Below are 16,866 nucleotides of genomic sequence, written 5' to 3' on the forward strand. Positions count from 1 at the left end.
CAGAGTGGTTCCCATGCCTACCTCTTTCTCCTCCTATAAAAACCCAATTTTATAGACTTTTCATCGAATTCTGGGAGGCTAGAAGATTTCTGGGGCGGGCAGGCGTAGAGGTGGGCTAATGGAGGGGAATTCCTGCTTTGGGTTCCCGGCTCTTGATCAGTCTGGTTTTGTACTTGTGTCTTCTAAGCTTTTCCACATGTGGCCCAAGGGCCCATCAGTGAGCATGTTTTATAAACTGGAAAAATGAATAAAAACAAGACCCAGAAGGGAAACACCACGAGGAGCAGGCAGGGAAAGTGTGAGTTCCTCTGTACCCCCCAGCTAGGTCTGACCTGCCTTGGTGGGGTCCCAGGGTCAGGCTTAGCTGGCTTTATGGGTAAAATGTGGATTTTTGTGCTCAGAGAAGCCTGGTCAGTTTTGGCGCTGAGCTGCTCTGTTCAGCATTAATTAACTCCAGGAAGGCAAGAGTGATTCTTTTTATTTGGCTATCTGACTCCACAAACCCTGCTGGCTTCCTGTCCCCGAGGTGCTGGATTGATGGGCCCGCAAATGTGTAAAGTCCTGCACAGGAAGCCCCCCACCCCCACGGCCATTCAGAAACTCTTGACTCCTGCTGTCCCCAAAGGCAAGAAACTTAGAGGCTCAGACCCCAACTCTGTTTACACCTTTAGAAATGGAAGCTGCAGGGACCTACGTTTCCTTCCCTGAGGTTCTCGGGCTAAGCAAGAGGCCGTGTGTGAGGGCTGGGGATGTGTGGAAAACACTCTCTAAACTGCTTCATAATCACACACAACCAGAGAAGCAAGTTCAAAAGCGACAAATCTTGGAAGTTTGGGGAAGCTTTGAAATAACCCCAGAGGGTCATGTTTTCTCCATCGCAGGTCCTTACTCCCATGATCCCCCAACTTCTTCCAAACCTTACTCCAAGAACTTCAGACTGAAAATATAAAAATATATCTGGGAGTTCACAGCTGCCTCACGTATTTATTTATACTTTTGTATCAACTCGTGTTCTTCAAAACACACCCCTCAGTAGAAATGAGGAGACTCGGCAGACAGAAAACAAATTCTTAACAGTTATAACTTTACATCAAATTTCTAGTGGGAGCGACGGGGCTAGACGGGCACACGGTCTTTAACAGCTTGGTATTACAAGGTTCTTCGACACACAAAAGCAGATGTCGTATTCTTAGTTGTGTTTTAAACCCATAGGTTGCCGGAGCTAAGAAAGACAGGTAAGTCCTCCCTGAAGGCCACTGGGCTCTTATTTCTGAGTCCCAGCCACTGAAGGGGCACACGCTTATCATTATTATTGGTGTATGTTAGACGAATGATGAGGTCCTTTATGACATCTCCATCGTGCACGTCATGCACTCAAACTCACCCCCCCCAACACACACACACACACTGGTTCTTCGTCTGAGATGACAGATAATATAATCTGATATCATGCTGAATGCAAACCGAGTCTTGGGAGCACCGATATCAATCTTTCTGTGTTGGGGGATTTTCGTCTTTTGGTCAGAATACCCTAAGTATCCTCGGCTGCCCCAGTCTCTACAATGGTAGGAGGGCCTGAAATCTCTGGTATGGTGGCCAGCAGAAAGCCTTCCAAAGGTGGCGATGTCCTGATCTCCAGATCTGTGACATACTACTTTCAAGGCCTCAGGGGGGTTATAGCAGCATTTAAGGTAAAGGACCTCAAAAGAGAGTGTCCTGAGCCACCTACGTGAATCTTCTCTAATCCCAGGGGACTTCTTTTTCTTTTTGTTTGTTTGTTTGTTTGTTTGTTTATTTATTTATTTATTTATTTTTACATCCCAACCATAGTTTCACATCCCTCCTCTCTTCTCAGTCCCCCTTCTGTTCCCTCCCCTCCCCACTCCTCCTCTGTTTCTACTTTAAAAAGGACAGGCCTCCCATGGATATCAACCAAATGTGAGGTGAAGTAAGACTAGACACCTCTCCTCATATTAAGGCCAGATGGAGCAAGCCGCTGTGAGGAAAAGGGTCCTAAAAGCCAGCAAGAGAGTCAGAGACACACACCCTGTTCACACCGCTCCGAGTTCCGCCAGAAGAGCAAGATCCACAGCTGTAACACAGGTCAGTCCTAGGCGGGCCCCAGGAGACTTTAAAATATACTTTACAGGGGCTCAGTCTGTTGCTGCCGGAGGCTTCTACCTTGGATCATGAGATAGATTATAGGTGACTTTGGATCAGAACTTGTTTGGTGAGGAGAGAAGACCTCAGTCCTCCCTCCAAGGAGAAACAGACTTCAGCCAAAGCTTGACTAAGCTGGAACGAGCTGTCTTCCTTAGACTCTTCAGTGAGGGGTGAGTTGACCGTGTGAGACTTCTCACAGAGGACTGAATGTGGTATGACCACGACCTACAAAGACTGGGTTCACGTTTTCTGTTGTTTAAGAGGCTGGTTTGTGGTAATCTGTTACAGCCGCGATAGAAAGCCAGCACAGAGTCTAGGAAGTGTGTACACCGAAGTTCTAAGACTCTCTACTCCGGGGTTCATTTACTCGTCCTTTAGGGGTATAGGGACACCATGTTAAAGACTCTGCCGGGGAGGAAGAACTTTCAAGGCACATTCTGTAACCTTTACAACTAACCCAGAGGAAGGCAGCACAAGTGCACTGAGAAGCAGCAAATCACGTCCCTCCTTTGGGCTTTAAGTACTTCAACTGTTATCACCTTTTCCAGGGACCGTGCACGCTGCCCTGCGGGGACCCAGAAATCCGGAGCCATGGACAGAGGTTCCACTGCTAAGGAGACCAGTGCTTTTCAGAGTTTACATCTGGAGAAAGGGATCAGTGGGTCCACTTTCGAGTCACAAGGTGACTAGGCACAGACTCCATCTTCTATGTTTATGATGGCTACATGAACGGGAGCATAGCCAGTCTCATCTGCCAATCAAGTGCAGGAAAGTGCAGAGGCAGTAAGGAGTCTGCTCCAGATAGTAAAGCCTGCAATACTTCCAAGGCATTGGCTCTCTCAGGGCTTTGGGAAGGAGAGGCTGAGCTGGACCAGGCCTGTCTTCAGGACACCCGGAGAAGAGAGAACGCAGGTGCTTGTTGTAGCCACCATACTCGGGTCATCCTGAGAGGCTGCGCACTGGGGAGATTCAGAGCCCGTAGTGATGGACTCAGCCCCAGTGAGTCTTGCGCATTTTCTCCCTTTCATCTGCTCATTTCCCTACTGCTTCTCCGCGCCTCCGTCCTTTAGAACACTGACTGCAAACACCTCTCGCAGGTTTTCTCTCTTCCCTCACATTCCCATCACATACACTGTGCATGAAAGGTAAATTCTGGCCCCTATCATACACTGCTCTGTCCCGGTTAGAACCAGCAACCCCGTTGGCCCACCAGGGGATGCACACGCCTTGTGTCGTGCATCCCGTGGCCTGCTGTGTGAGGTGAGATGCATGTACAAAGGGCTTCAGAAATGTACAAGTGCTGAGTGGTGCAATGAGTGTCCTCTGTCCCCTGTTTTCTCTTTCTCTGAAATTATGTCATAACCAGAGTATAATAATCATGAGACCAAGACAGAGACAAGAATAATACACCTTGCAAGTTAATGGGAGGCCAAAAGAGGAACTACATCAAGATGTATGCTTGTCCCTGATTGGATGCAGGCAGGGAGCACATGAGCAGGAAATACGTGAGGCACGCTTGTCTCTGACAGGAATTGATGGTAATATGGTGGCCTTGTGGGGCTGCCTTTTAAAGTCTCTGCAAGTGTGACTCATGGCCATTTTCTAGAAAACCGAAGACGGGCTTGGCCAGAGCCCCTCCACTTGTCCAGTATTTGATAAAAGCTTGCTTCAAGTTTGACCTTACAGTCATTGACTGATGTGTAGGGAAAGAGGGAAACGTTATCGTCTGTGATCACAATGGGGTTAAAGAGTGGCTTGCCCACCTCTGCCTGAACCACACACATTGGGAGGGTTTAAAGGTACAGTGTGCAGAAGGCCAGGTGATTTGATGGGGTGGCTTAGCAGGACCATGACACTCATTCACTTCCCCTTGCTATGCTGTCTTCCACGACCAGAACCAGAGAGTGGGAGGCGCCGCTTAGAAAGAGGCCAGCTCTCTCCTTGGCCTCAACAGATTCTCAAAAGATCTAGTGTGGCCTACAATGGCAGCACAGGCCCAGCCCAAACTGGGACATATGCTGTTTCCTTACGGTAAGAGGCTGTCAGTCTGGATCTGTCCATGACACATCTTTTATCTCAGCTCTGGCACACCCTATCCACTCTCAAGTTCAATGAACTCAGAACTGGCTGAGCTAACACTCCTGGGGACAGCGATCACCTCCCTTAGCCTCAGCTTGCCTGGACTCTTACTCTCCACCGTTGACCCAACGCCTCTGCCTGACATCCAAACTCTGCAAGGTTTTGTGTCTGTTCTGTGTAAGCTGGTCTCCTGGGGTCCCTGCAGCATGCTCGATCCTAACATGTCTTTTGTTAGAAGTGTGCTTCCATTCCTCTCTGCTAACCTCCTGGTTCCCGGCAGTGTGAACATCCTATGATCTGCTCTGTAAAGGACCCACTGTTGGTCTGCACACTTTGCCAGAGTTGGCCTTTTCAAATCAACACATCAGTACTGTATGCTGACGTTGAAGGCCTCCAGGAGACTGACAGTTACGGGTGAGAGGAGGACAGCCTGGAGGCAGGTCGGATGCTAAGGCCTTCTATGATGTCCTACTTGTGAGAGCATTCCTAGAGAATGTTAGCATCTGTCACAAGGAGATAGCTCTAAGGATGTGTGGTGGTTTGAATAGGTTCCCCCCCCCCCATAGACTCTTGTGTTTGAATACTTGGCCATAGGAAGCATTGTTGGAGGAAATGCATCACTGTGGAGGTGAGATTTAAGGTCATATCTATGCTCAAGCTCTGCCCAGTGTAGAAGTGAGTCTTCTGGCTGCCTGTGGCTCAAGATGTAGAACTCTTAGCTCCTCCTCCACCACCAAGTCTGCCTGCACGCTGCCATGCTTCCCGCCATGATGATAATGGACTGGACCCTCGGAACTGTAAGCCATCCTTGATTAAATGTTGTTCTTTATAAAACTTGCCATGGTCACATCGTCTATTCACAGCAACAACATCCTAAGACAGGATTTTTTTTTTTTTTTTACAGTGCAGCCTGTATAAAATAGGAACCACTGAACATTCATTCAAAAGGAATGGAGAGGCGGTTGACATAAACTCACAGTGACATGCTAAGAGTCATCCCGTGAGTGCATTGTGGGGAAGTCGTGGAGTGAGACCCAGTTCAGCAGCTAAGCAGTGTCACACACTGAAGTCATGTGTGACAGTTCATATAAATCTCAACAAGTGTAATGTTAAGAAGGCAGGGCCTGGATAGTCAGCTATAAAAGAAAAGGTACAGTAAAAGCATTTATATGACATTTTAGGACACACAGAGCAATAACTTACACAGATAAATGCACATGGACCTGGGGTATTAAAACACATGGAGAAAGGAGATATTCTGGGGGTAGGCAAACTGTACTCATGGGCCAAGTCCACCTGCTTTTTGTATGGCCTCTGAGCGGAGAATGGTCTTTTTACAGTTTTAAATTGTTGGGGAAAAAAAAAAAACAGGAGGAAATTACTTCCTGACGTCGGATAATTATACGAAATTCAAATTTCTACGTAATAAAATTTGTTGAAACAATTCCATACTCTTTCATTCAGAGCCTGTCCATGCTTGCCACAGACCATGTGGTCCACAAAGTTGAAAGCACTTGAAATCTGCTACCTGTCCCTATTCAGTGAAGGTGCCTTGACCCTTGGCCTACATCAACTTTGGAGGCTTGATCTCTGTCAGGGAAGAGAACCAAGGGGCCTCATGGCATAACTAACGTCATCAACAGCATGCATCTTTCAAGTTGCTGGTTGTGATGGTTTAAAAAGGTTTGGCCCCATAGATTCATGTTTCAATGTTTAGTCATGGGGAGTGGCACTAGTAGGGGGTATGGCCTTATTGGAATCGGTGTGGCCTTGTTGGAGGAATTGCTTCACTATATAGGTGGGCTATGAGGCCTCCTATGTTCAAGCTCCACTCCTGACTGCCTACAGAAGACAGTTTGCTTCCGGCTGCCTTCGGATCAAGATGTAGAACTCTCATCTCCTTCTCCAGCACCATGTCTGCCTGGATGCTGCCATACTTCCTGCCATGACAATAATGGACCGAGCCTCTGAAACTGTAAGCCAGCCCCAATGAAATGTTTTCCTTTATAAGAGTTGCTTTGGTCATGGTGTCTCTTCACAGCAATAAAACCCTAAGACACTGGTGACTTGCATCCTATTATATTTTGAATATCTAATATTTTGCTTTTAAAAGGTGAAAGATAAAGCCGTCTGTAGTGGTCCATGCTATAATCCCAGTACTTGGGAGACCAAGACAAGATGCTTGCCATGACATGGAGGCCAATTTGTATTATACAGCAAGAAGGAAGCCAGTCTGGGCCACACAGATATATCCTGTTTCAAAATGCCCTGTCTCCCCCAAAGAAAACCCTTTGTTTTGCTCCTCAAACTCAGTAATAGGTACAATTAGGTTTCCCAGTTTATACATGAGAAATGAGGCTCTGGGGCTGTGCGGATGTCTAGGATTAATCCTGACTATGTGTCTCCAGAGTGTCTCCCTAGCCTAGGTTGCCCATCAGGAGTCTGCCTGTCTGCTGTGGAAAGCAGGTTCAGTGTGGATCTCCTCTCTAGTGGGCACATTCAGTGTTTGTTGACATATTCCAGCATACCGTCAGCATGAGTATGAGGAGAGAGAGATGCACGGGCCACTGTTAGCCACTGCCTTTGTAATAATGAGACCTGATGTTTTTCTAGAGCTTCTCTGAGCCCTCCCTGCAGACCCTCTCAGAAACCCTGTACGTAGGAAGCAAAGTGGTCAGTATTGCTGCAGGGTGGAGATGGAGAAGGCAGATTCCCAGTGACCAGTGACTTCCTGGGCACCATGATGTTCATGGAGCTCCAACAGAACCCAGCATCACCTTGACTGTGGCCACTCAACTGAGAGACTTTTAGGATCCTCTCCTGGAAGGTGGAGATGGTGGTGAGTCCCAGAACACTCCTGTAAGGATAAAATGGGATACCAGGTGTAAAGTGTTCGGTTTCTTTCTGGACCGTGGGGGGGGGGGGGGGATTCTCTGCTGGCCACGCAGTGTCTCTGCTGCCTTCACCATCATTCCTAACAGGTCCTTCTAGGATTTTCTCACAGCGCTACTGATGTTTGTCACAGCTTGCTTGTGTTGGGAAGTCTTTCTTTGTTTCTGGACATAGCTCTGGTAGGCAATGCTAAACTCTTCCAGCTTACCTATGAGGAAACTGGGGTTTTAGAAGACGTCTTGGGGTCTTTCCTTTACATGAGGTGATAAAATTCAGAGAGGTGAGAAGGCTAGAGCAGGGGTGCCAGGCACTGGAACCTGCCTGGCTTTTCCCTGTGAACCCCAGAGCCACAGTATGAGGCAGCCTGCGGACAGGACCTCACTGCACAGAAGCTTCTGGCTGTGGTCCCTGGGAGACGGCTCACAACAGCTGTGGCCAGTATTCTTTCTGGAAGCAAGAGGCAGATTTACATGGTGATGTATCTGAGGTAAAGGTAGAAAGCAGAAACCTTGGAGTAATGGACTAACTGTGGAGGAGGGAAGTGAGGGCAAGATTGGCTTTGGCTTCCAAGACTGGCGTAATGAGGAAACCAGTACAGCCTGGGCGATAGCCATTGCTGTGCCCTTGTGGTCCAAGTCTGCGTCCTCTGAGAGATAGTTATTGAGTGGACCATGGAGCTTGGAGATCAACAGCAGCATCTACAGTCTTCACAAGGACCTAACCAGAGATGAACACTTTGCCTGGGATTCCCAGTCGGGCCTGTTCAGGTGACAGATGCCCAGCTCAAACTATCAACATATGATATAGGTAGCCAGGAGTCAGGAGCCAGCACCAGGGTCTCCCTCTCCCTCTCCCTCTCCCTTTCCCCTGCCCCTTCCCCTTCTCTCCCCCTCCTTCTCCCCCTTCTCCTTTCTCTCCCTCTCCCCTCCCCCTCCCCCTCTCTCTGGTAGAAAGCTCTAGACGCATAAGCGAGATGAGACAATAGGCTTATTCAAACAATACCTTCAGATTATTGGGGTGGGTCTGCTGACAGGGTCTTTCCTTTTTAGAATGTCTAAGAAGAGGGGGAGGTACCTAGTGTGGAGTATAGACAATGAGATGTTATGGGGAGCTGAGAGCTGACCTGGAGAGATGGGGGAGCTCCAGGAAGTGTGTGCTCCTGGTCCTGCCCTACCTCTCAACAGCGGAGGCAGATGCTGACATGGGAGATGCTCGCTTTGGTGCAGCGGACTGCTCAGGAAAGGTGCAGCGTCTTTTCCGGTTGGTCTTCTCTTCACTGCCTTCTGTCCTCCCTGCTTTTTCAGTGCTCCCACTGATGGTGCTCCCTTCCCCGTGGTGGCCTCTTTGCCCTCTCTTTAGTTAGGAAGATTCTCATTTGGGTCCCAGCCATTGCTGCTGGAGCCGAGTGGACTCCTGTCTTCCTCCCATCGACCTGACAGACTCCCTTCTCCTTCTGCTCCCAGGAGCCCTCCCATCCTTTAAGTCTTCTTTGCAAGTGGAACCCTTCGTGGTCTGACTCTCCAAAGCTTTTCTATCCTGCTCTGCCTGCCTTACTTTTTTACATTGCTCTCCATTTTTTGACACATTCTCTGTATGTTCTTACTCTGCGCTAAACTCCAAGGGCAAGGGCTGCAGCTCCACTTCCTAGTCCTCTGCCTCTCTGAGCATTCACCCAGATGCAGAAGGGCTAACCTTGGGACTCCGGACTTGTTTCTCACTGCAACAGAGTGTATTCAAATGGAGCTTGATGCTTGTCGGGGTCTACTGAGGGAGGGTGGGACAGGAGATTGCCCAGCCCAACCTTCTCTCAACATTTCTGGTTGCTCCCCAGACCACTGTGCACTGTAGTCTAGGACTGGGCCGGCGGTGCTTCTCCATCTACCCTCACTCAGTTATGTGCATGTTCATGGCGGACAGCAGCTCCTGGCTTGAGTTACTGGCATGAAGTTTCTGTGGAGCAATCTGTAGTGTGTAGTGACCCCTAAATGTGTGTGTGGGGTCCCCTAGGCCTCCTATCATTCCAAACCAGGGGTTGGTAAAGGACTGGAAAGGAGATCTTTCAGGCTTCAGGGGGCCATATGGTCTCTGTCACAATTACTCAATTCTGCTCTCTTAGCATGAAACCCATTGGAGAGGATTCATGAATGAGTGAGTGTGGCTGAAATCCAACAAAACTTGACCTCGAAAGCAGGCAGCAGGCAGACTTAGTCTCTGAGCCACAGTTTGCTGACCCCCAGCTTGGACCAAGGATCTCTCTGGCTTTAGGGAAGCCCTTCATGATGGTCAGAGCTGGTAAGTCAGCTGATAAGGTCAGGGCTGGTAAGTCAAGGTCAGCGAGCTGACACCCCAGCACTAACTCTGTCTCAGCTGCCCCAGCTCAGTGCTTCCCTTTAAGCTTCAAGACAAGAGACGCCCATTCCACCTCGTTTGGAGGCTCTATCATTCCATGGTGTTTCACTGAGCCGTTGGAACTTCTGTGTCCCTGGAGTTGGCTGCTTCAAATTTGTGAGAAGGATGTCACAATGCCGTCACTTTAGAAGATGGGGGAGGGTGGTGGTTATTGGATGGACGCACCGGGAATCCCAGCATTCACAGCAGGCCTTCGCAGAGAGCTAGAACATCAACTGTGACCATATAAGACCTGACAGGAAGGTGTGTGATCTAATGACTCACGTCTCATGTTTTATTATTGAACTACCTGGGTTCAAATCCCAGTCCTGCCATCCATCCCCCATGCATGCCACCCACTTTGGCCTCAGCTTCTCCCCCACTGTTTTAGTGATGAGATAGTAACTGTGGGGTTGGTGTTTGGGGGGTAGTGGTGAGGAGTCAGCAGGATCATGGGCAATCGGGGCCTATTTCTGTCAGGCACAAGATCATGCTCAGTCAGGACAATCAGTGGTAGCTTCACAACCCTGCTATTCCAACGAATAGAGTTTACCTGGGCTCCGCTCCCCATCAGCAGCCCCTGTCTCTCTCACCTGGGTAGGTAGTTACTCTCCTGTGTGGCTTGCACCGTCAAACAGTTTTCGCACACAAAGCTACCTTGAGCCCCCTCTCAGCTTCAGAATAAAGCTCTTGTCCAGCTGGCTGGGCCAGAACAGCTCAGAACTCTCTCAAAATGTGAGCAGAAAGAACTCTTGGATGGAAATACTCCCAATATGACAGTGCTGGGACCCCTGGTAGCAAAGGGCCTCTCTCTGTCCCCCACTGCAAGTCCCTCTCCCTGCTCCCTTTGCTTTTGTTTCAGGTGTCTCTGCGTAGCCTAGAGTAGACTTTATCTGCGTTGACCGAAAGCGTTGCTCTCAAAGCACACGCTGTGGTGCTGTCAGTGCCGCTTGGGATCTCCATCTAGTGATGTCGTAGAGCGGTGGGGGAAAGACAGAAATGTCCTTTTTACCTTCTCAGGGTAGACTTGACACACACACCCTCTCTCTGCAAACACCTCCCTACAGGAGCACAGGCAAAGAGCTTTCTGGACTGGCCTCTTGAAGATGCTTTAGGGAGCTGCTTCTGGAAGCGGTGCAGAGGCTCTGGGTAGATTTGAGGTAAGCTATCAGTCGAAGCGCCAGAACCCTTTCATTGATTCCTTCAGCAGAGTCCCAGGACATTGACCTCTGAGTCCCACTGCCCAGCCTGCCTCTGGATTTATCTACCCCTCTGGGACCAAATGGCTGACTTGTTAGCCATGCTCAATGGTTTTATTTGTTTTTGTTGTGCATTTTTATCATTTTCCGTCATGCGTCTGGAGGCTTTCCTTACAAAATGATGGATGTGTTTTCATAAATCAAAAAGTAAACGAGAAAGTATATAAAAAAAATAAACGAGAAAGTCCATAAAGGCAAAAAACAGACCCATGCCTGGAAACTCCACTAGGAGCTGCTAGCTATTTCCCAAGGAGAGTGCACTTTCTGATTTTACAAGGTCAGATCCTGGCTTACTTCACAGAACACGGGTTTGGGAACATTTCTTAATAATGGTGGCCACAGCAGTGAGGATAACAGTTCCAGCCATGCCTACTGCCAGCCAAAATACCTCTAATCCATCATCACATTTAACGCTGCAGTAATCCGATGAACTAGAGTCTCAGTATCTCCATTGCACAGATGAATAAAGAAAGCTTTAAGTGCGTCTGCACCGAAAGTTCCTTTCCAGGGTTGTAGGGTATAAAATTCAATTATAGAATTCAAATATGGTGGTGGTCGTGGTGGTTCTCCTCCTCCTCCCCCTCTTCCTTCTCCTCCCCCTCCTCCTCCCCCTCTCCCTCCTCCTCTTTCTCCCCCTTCCTCCCCTTCCTCATCTTCTTCCTCCTCCTCCTCCTCTTCCTCCTCTTCCTCCTCCTCCTCCATGTTTGGAAAGACAGAGCAGACTTGGGTTTCAGTGTTTACTGTAGGTGCTGAAGTGTAGCAGGCAGCTACCGAAAGCATGGCAGCTCCAATTGGAGGGACCGTAGGAGAGAACCTGCTCTCACTGGCCGTCTGAAGACACCTTCTGAGCCAGGACACCAGCCATGTAGGTGGTACATTGGGACACTTTCCTCACAGTGCCATAGTCAATGTCAGCGTCCCTACTTCTAGCCTCCTTCCCCTTTGAATGTTCTCTAAGACCTAGCCACAGGGTGGGGGACAGAAAGTAACCAGGAGGTGACTGATCAGAGTTCACATGTTTCCAATATCAGTTGCAAGTCCTCTAGTTGTCAGTGCTAGAATGGCGGCTGGGATCAGCTTAGCAAGAAAGGAGGTTGGGGTGGGGGTATTTACTGGTTCACACTCAGCAGACAGTAGTTCTTCCTCGGGAAGGCTCCTGGTTTCCTTCCTCAGCACCGGGGTGATCCTTTAACCAGTCAGAGGGACAAGTAGACTGATGAGCTTTGGCCAGAGACTCCATTCTCTACTTGGACGAGGATGGGTGTCTGGGATGGGAAAGGAAACATGGCATCAGAGTGGGAGAGCAGGCTGCCCACAAAGAAGGCTGTTGTCCTCATGGAGAGCAACCCCTCTGCCATTCTTCTTTCTTTCTTGTCTGTCTGCTGTGCTTGGATCTTGAAAGCTTCCATGGCATTACCTGGAAGTGGTGGAGTCTTGATGGAGCGTGGCCTACTGGAAGGAAGTCTGGTCACTGAGCATGCTCTTGATCCCAGCCCCTTCCTTGTCCTGACTTTGCTTACCATGAGGTGAACAGACTTCCTCTACCTCATGCTCCTCCCTGTGCTGTGCAGTGCTCCTCCCCATGCTGAGCAGTGCTCCTCCCTGTGCTGTGCAGTGCTCCTCCCTGCTCTGTGCAGTGCTCCTCCCTGTGCTGTGCAGTACTCCTCCCTGCTCTGTGCAGTGCTCCTCCCTGTGCTGTGCAGTGCTCCTCCCTGTGCTGTGCAGTGCTCCTCCCTGCTCTGTGCAGTGCTCCTCCCTGTGCTGTGCAGTGCTCCTCCCTGCTCTGTGCAGTGCTCCTCCCTGTGCTGTGCAGTGCTCCTCCCCATGCTGAGCAGTGCTCCTCCCTGCTCTGTGCAGTGCTCCTCCCCATGCTGAGCAGTGCTCCTCCCTGCTCTGTGCAGTGCTCCTCCCTGTCTGTGCAGTGCTCCTCCCCATGCTGTATAGTGCTCCCCATGCTGAGCAGTGCTCCTCCCTGCTCTGTGCAGTGCTCCTCCCCATGCTGTATAGTGCTCCTCCCCATGCTGAGCAGTGCTCCTCCCCATGCTGAGCAGTGCTCCTCCCTGCTCTGTGCAGTGCTCCTCCCCATGCTGTATAGTGCTCCTCCCCATGCTGAGCAGTGCTGTGCTGCTGAAGGCTCAAAGAAATAGGGCAGGCGATTGTGTATGGGAACCTCCAGACAGAGGGTTAAAATATATTCCTTGGCCAGGAGGTCTGGATGGCACATGCTATCTTGACACTCAGGGGGCAGATACAGGTGGATCTCTGTGAGTGCGAGGTCAGTGTGCTCTACACGGTGAGCTCTGGGCCAGCCAGGGTTGTGTAGTGAGACCATGTCTTGAAGCAAAACAAAATAATCCAACCTCCCCCAAACAATCCAATCAAGTAATCAACCAACAAAATAAACAGCCCTCCAAGCCCCCCCAAAGCAAAACCACCACCACGAACCCCATCTCTGTCTTCCAGTTGGCCACCGCAAGATTTTTATCACAGTGATTGATCCCACACACCTCCTCTCTGTCCGGGCTGAGCCAAGGCTGAGGCAGATCTCAGTGGTGCTTCCGAACAATTCCACTCCTACTCCTTCCCTAAGTTGTCTTCTTTTTGGATGCATCCTTCTAGCAGCTGCTTCTGCAGCAGGTCCTTGGGTCTCAGTGCTCAGTCCCTGTATTTTGTGTAAATTCAAGATCCCAAGGGATGTCCTTAGTTCCACGCCTGCCGGGAGAGGGGCTTGGAGCCCAGAGAGTGCATAACTGGTTATATCTGGAATGTTCCATTTGGCAGACTTCTACCGTGAACCTCCGGTAGGACCTGCATCCTGCCCTGATTTTGTGTCCCCTTTCAGACTTTTGAGCAGCGACAGCCTTTGTAGTTTGAGTGCGTATAAATGGGCTAATTAGCCCACTTGCCTACTAGTTCTGTTTGTGTGGCACCACCTGGCCCGGAGTGTGTCACCCCTTCCGAGTTCCAGACAATGAGACAGGGCAAACGATTACATACCAAGACTTCCAATTAGAAATTTCAAAATGTTACCCCGGAGCTGGCAAGTAACCCACTGCTTGACGGGAGAGGCGAAGGCCCCGGGAATTGTCTTAAGTAAAATTTTTTTTTAAGGCAACTCCAAAAGAACAACTTCCAGAACCCAGCATGTATTTTTATGGTCAATGATTCTCATACTTCCTACCTGGTGACCCCATTTCTCAGTGGTGTGTCAGCTGCTCGTCTCTACCCCAAAAGCAGTTCAGTCTTTGCCAGAGCCCCTCTTGTGTTGTTCCAATTTGTTTCTCATGGTTGAACTTGTCTCCCTAATGTCACAAACTCCGAGGACAGGAAGCTGGCCTACCTTTGTATTTCTTTGCCAGGCATGTGGTAGATGCCGCTAAGTCTTTCTTTGCTGAGGTGTTGAATGTGTGCATGTGAGTGCGTGTGTGCATGCATGTGTGCATCTGTTTGTCTGTCTGTCTGTCTGTCCGTCTGTTCAGGGGATGGGGTGGCAAGAACACACAAGGACTCTGAGGGCTTCGTGTCTCTGCTGGGAACACCTTAACCACATGTACAAAAGTTTTAATTCTTGAAGCTGCAGCTTTTCTCATGGTTCCAATTTCCAGCGGACACTTTCTCTTGATTGCTGGGCCAATGCATGCTCCCAGCTGCACGTTGGAGATGTCACCATTTCCTGTTAGACTTACACGTTTATATGGGACAGACCTGAAGGCCGCATGCTTCCGGTACTTATTCAAAACCCGAGAAGTGACCAGGAATGTCCTGAGGGATACCTAGCTTTTCTGGAGGCGTATTCTGCTTTGGTTACTTTCCTGCTCATTTGGGATTCATCTGTAGGTAGCTGTTACAGGGAGTGCGTATGGGGAGGAGTGGGGTGGTGTCAGGGAAGAAGGCAGAAGGGAAGAAAGAGGAGGGATCTTCCCCGACAGTACTCCGGCCAGCTTTCTTCTGATGACTCTCAATGGGTTTATGGGGTCTGATGTGGCTACATGAACAATCAGAAGAAAACACCATCAGTGTTTTGAGGCTCTTCCGTTGAGGATGGTGGGAAAGCCGTGGTCACCGACTGTTCTTAGCTCAGGCTGGGGGGAAAAGGAAGTACATGTGAGCCTCTGATAATTCTCCTTTCTTCCCTTCCCTTCTGTTCCTCAATAAATCACTCAGGACAACCTGCTTCTCTTTAGTGATGTGTTTTTCTAGGGTTCAGCCTTTGTTTGAAATTCTAGAACGAGAGTATTCCAGTAAATATGGTCAACCTATGTGTAATTATACTGGTATGTCAACTTTGCCCCTCAGTACTGGGTTTGCTCTGGTTAACCAGAACTCCTCCACCCCACAGTCAGAAATAAGACCTCCTGCAGAACCTTGTGGAAGGCCCACCAGCCAAAGCCTTGCATCTGAAGGGAGTAAGTAAGCCCATAATTACTCCTTGTTTAGGTCGGAGCTCAGGAGGGTTTACATTCAAGACCTCAGCTAGCTCACACAGCACAGCAGTCTAAAGAAAAATGAGCCTGCTCCTGGGTCCCAATGTTGCTTGTCCAAGGGTTTTTGGTTTCACAGGCGTCTTCTGGGATTCAGCTTTGTGACTAGTGATTAGAGCGTAGGGTTCTTCAGTTGTGAGAGGTACCTCAGCCCTAAGGTTTGGATCTCAGGAAGGGTCTAGAGAGGACGGGCAGAGAGTGTTCTGTGAATCATGGCATTCCCAGGAACCATCTGGGGAAATCTTGTTCTGGTTCAGAAATGAATGCAGTGACTATCATGGGCCTGAAGCACATTTCTAAAACACTTTCAAGGGCTGTTCCACCCTGGGCTACACCCTGAGCAGCAAGACTCTACACCAAATGTTTCATTTTGTGAAGAGTAAAAGGGAGAGCAGACAGTCAGAGAGCTTGCTGGGTAGAGTGGAGATAGCCTTCATTTTGGCCGTGTGTTGTCTTGGCTGTGCCAGTGTTGCTAACAAGTATGTTGTGAGTCACTTCGGAGGCAACCCTCCTGTGAACACAGCTATAATCCTGGATCAGGTGGCTCTTTCCCTGACACTCAGGGGCGGACTTGGAAGCCCAGAGACCTCAGGAGAAACCCCTAGGCTTCCACAGATGGGAACCTGGATTAAAAGAATTGCTTTCTTGCCATCACTAACCGGGGAGGGAAGGAAGGATATATTTTGGGCCACTGACTGTCTATTGAGAGACAGAAGTAGTTCCTAACTCAGCTCACTGTGTGACAGGCCTGTGGAAACCTTCAGGAAGACAAGTAGGGTTTGGGTCACTATGTGAGGCACCATGTGTGTTCTTAGCAGGAAACACAGGCTCATGGGTTCTTTCCTCGACCTGTCCTCACCTCCATGAGCCTTTTGATAAACTTTCTAGACCCTGCGTGTAATAAGTGCAGGGTATTATCTCCCTGAACACAGGGATTAAGCCCTGTGGCCCTCTCAAGTTTATTTTTTATGCTGTTAGAAGTTTGTCTTTTTCTCTTCCAGGAGCCAGGACTACAGGGCAGCCGAACAATATGACTTATGACAGGCGCTTTAAGTTATGAGTTTTGGAGGAACTGGGGACCAAGAGTATTGGCTTGAGTCTCCACTGCAAATTGGAGGCAAGCATCTGGGTACTCCCAGACTAGCCCCAGTAAAATCTCTGGTCACTGAAGACTTGCAAGAGCTTCCATGATTACATTGTGGCCAAGAGGGGATGACACATGACGCCATGGGCAGAATGAAACCAGGAACCTGGCAGCTAGTCTTCCTGATCCTTCCTGTCTCTTTCCTCAGATGATTTAAATTCACATTCCTTTGCTATAATCAAACTTACCCTAAATATAGTGCTTTCTTGAGTTCTGTATGCATCTTGTGAATTACTAAAGTATTTGTGGGGAGCCCCCACATTTGTATCCACTTGTGATATGTGATCATCCCGTGCGTCCCCATGTATGCAGTTAGTGTGTGAAGTCAGGGTGATCTTGTGGGCTCTCTTCCCTCAGACTTTGAAGTTAGCTGACCTCATAACAGCAGTAACATGCTGATTTAGCAAATATTCTTAGGTAAACAAGAAAAACAGCTCCTTTGATGTAAGCCTTCTGGGTG

At 49.2% G+C, this 16,866-nt stretch overlaps 1 long non-coding RNA gene across 1 annotated transcript; it reads left to right on the forward strand.

The window, feature by feature from the left end:
* Positions 1 to 1,101: 1,101 nt before the first annotated feature.
* On the forward strand, positions 1,102 to 5,680 carry LOC134481804 (uncharacterized). Its single transcript, XR_015637205.1, has 4 exons — positions 1,102 to 2,333; positions 2,712 to 2,845; positions 4,837 to 5,039; positions 5,147 to 5,680. It is a non-coding gene; the product is annotated as an uncharacterized LOC134481804 (long non-coding RNA).
* The last annotated feature ends 11,186 nt before the right edge of the window (positions 5,681 to 16,866 follow it).

Source organism: Rattus norvegicus, chromosome 14 (assembly GCF_021556685.1).
Source record: "Rattus norvegicus strain SHRSP/BbbUtx chromosome 14, alternate assembly SHRSP_T2T, whole genome shotgun sequence".
NCBI classification, from domain to species: Eukaryota; Metazoa; Chordata; class Mammalia; order Rodentia; family Muridae; genus Rattus; species Rattus norvegicus.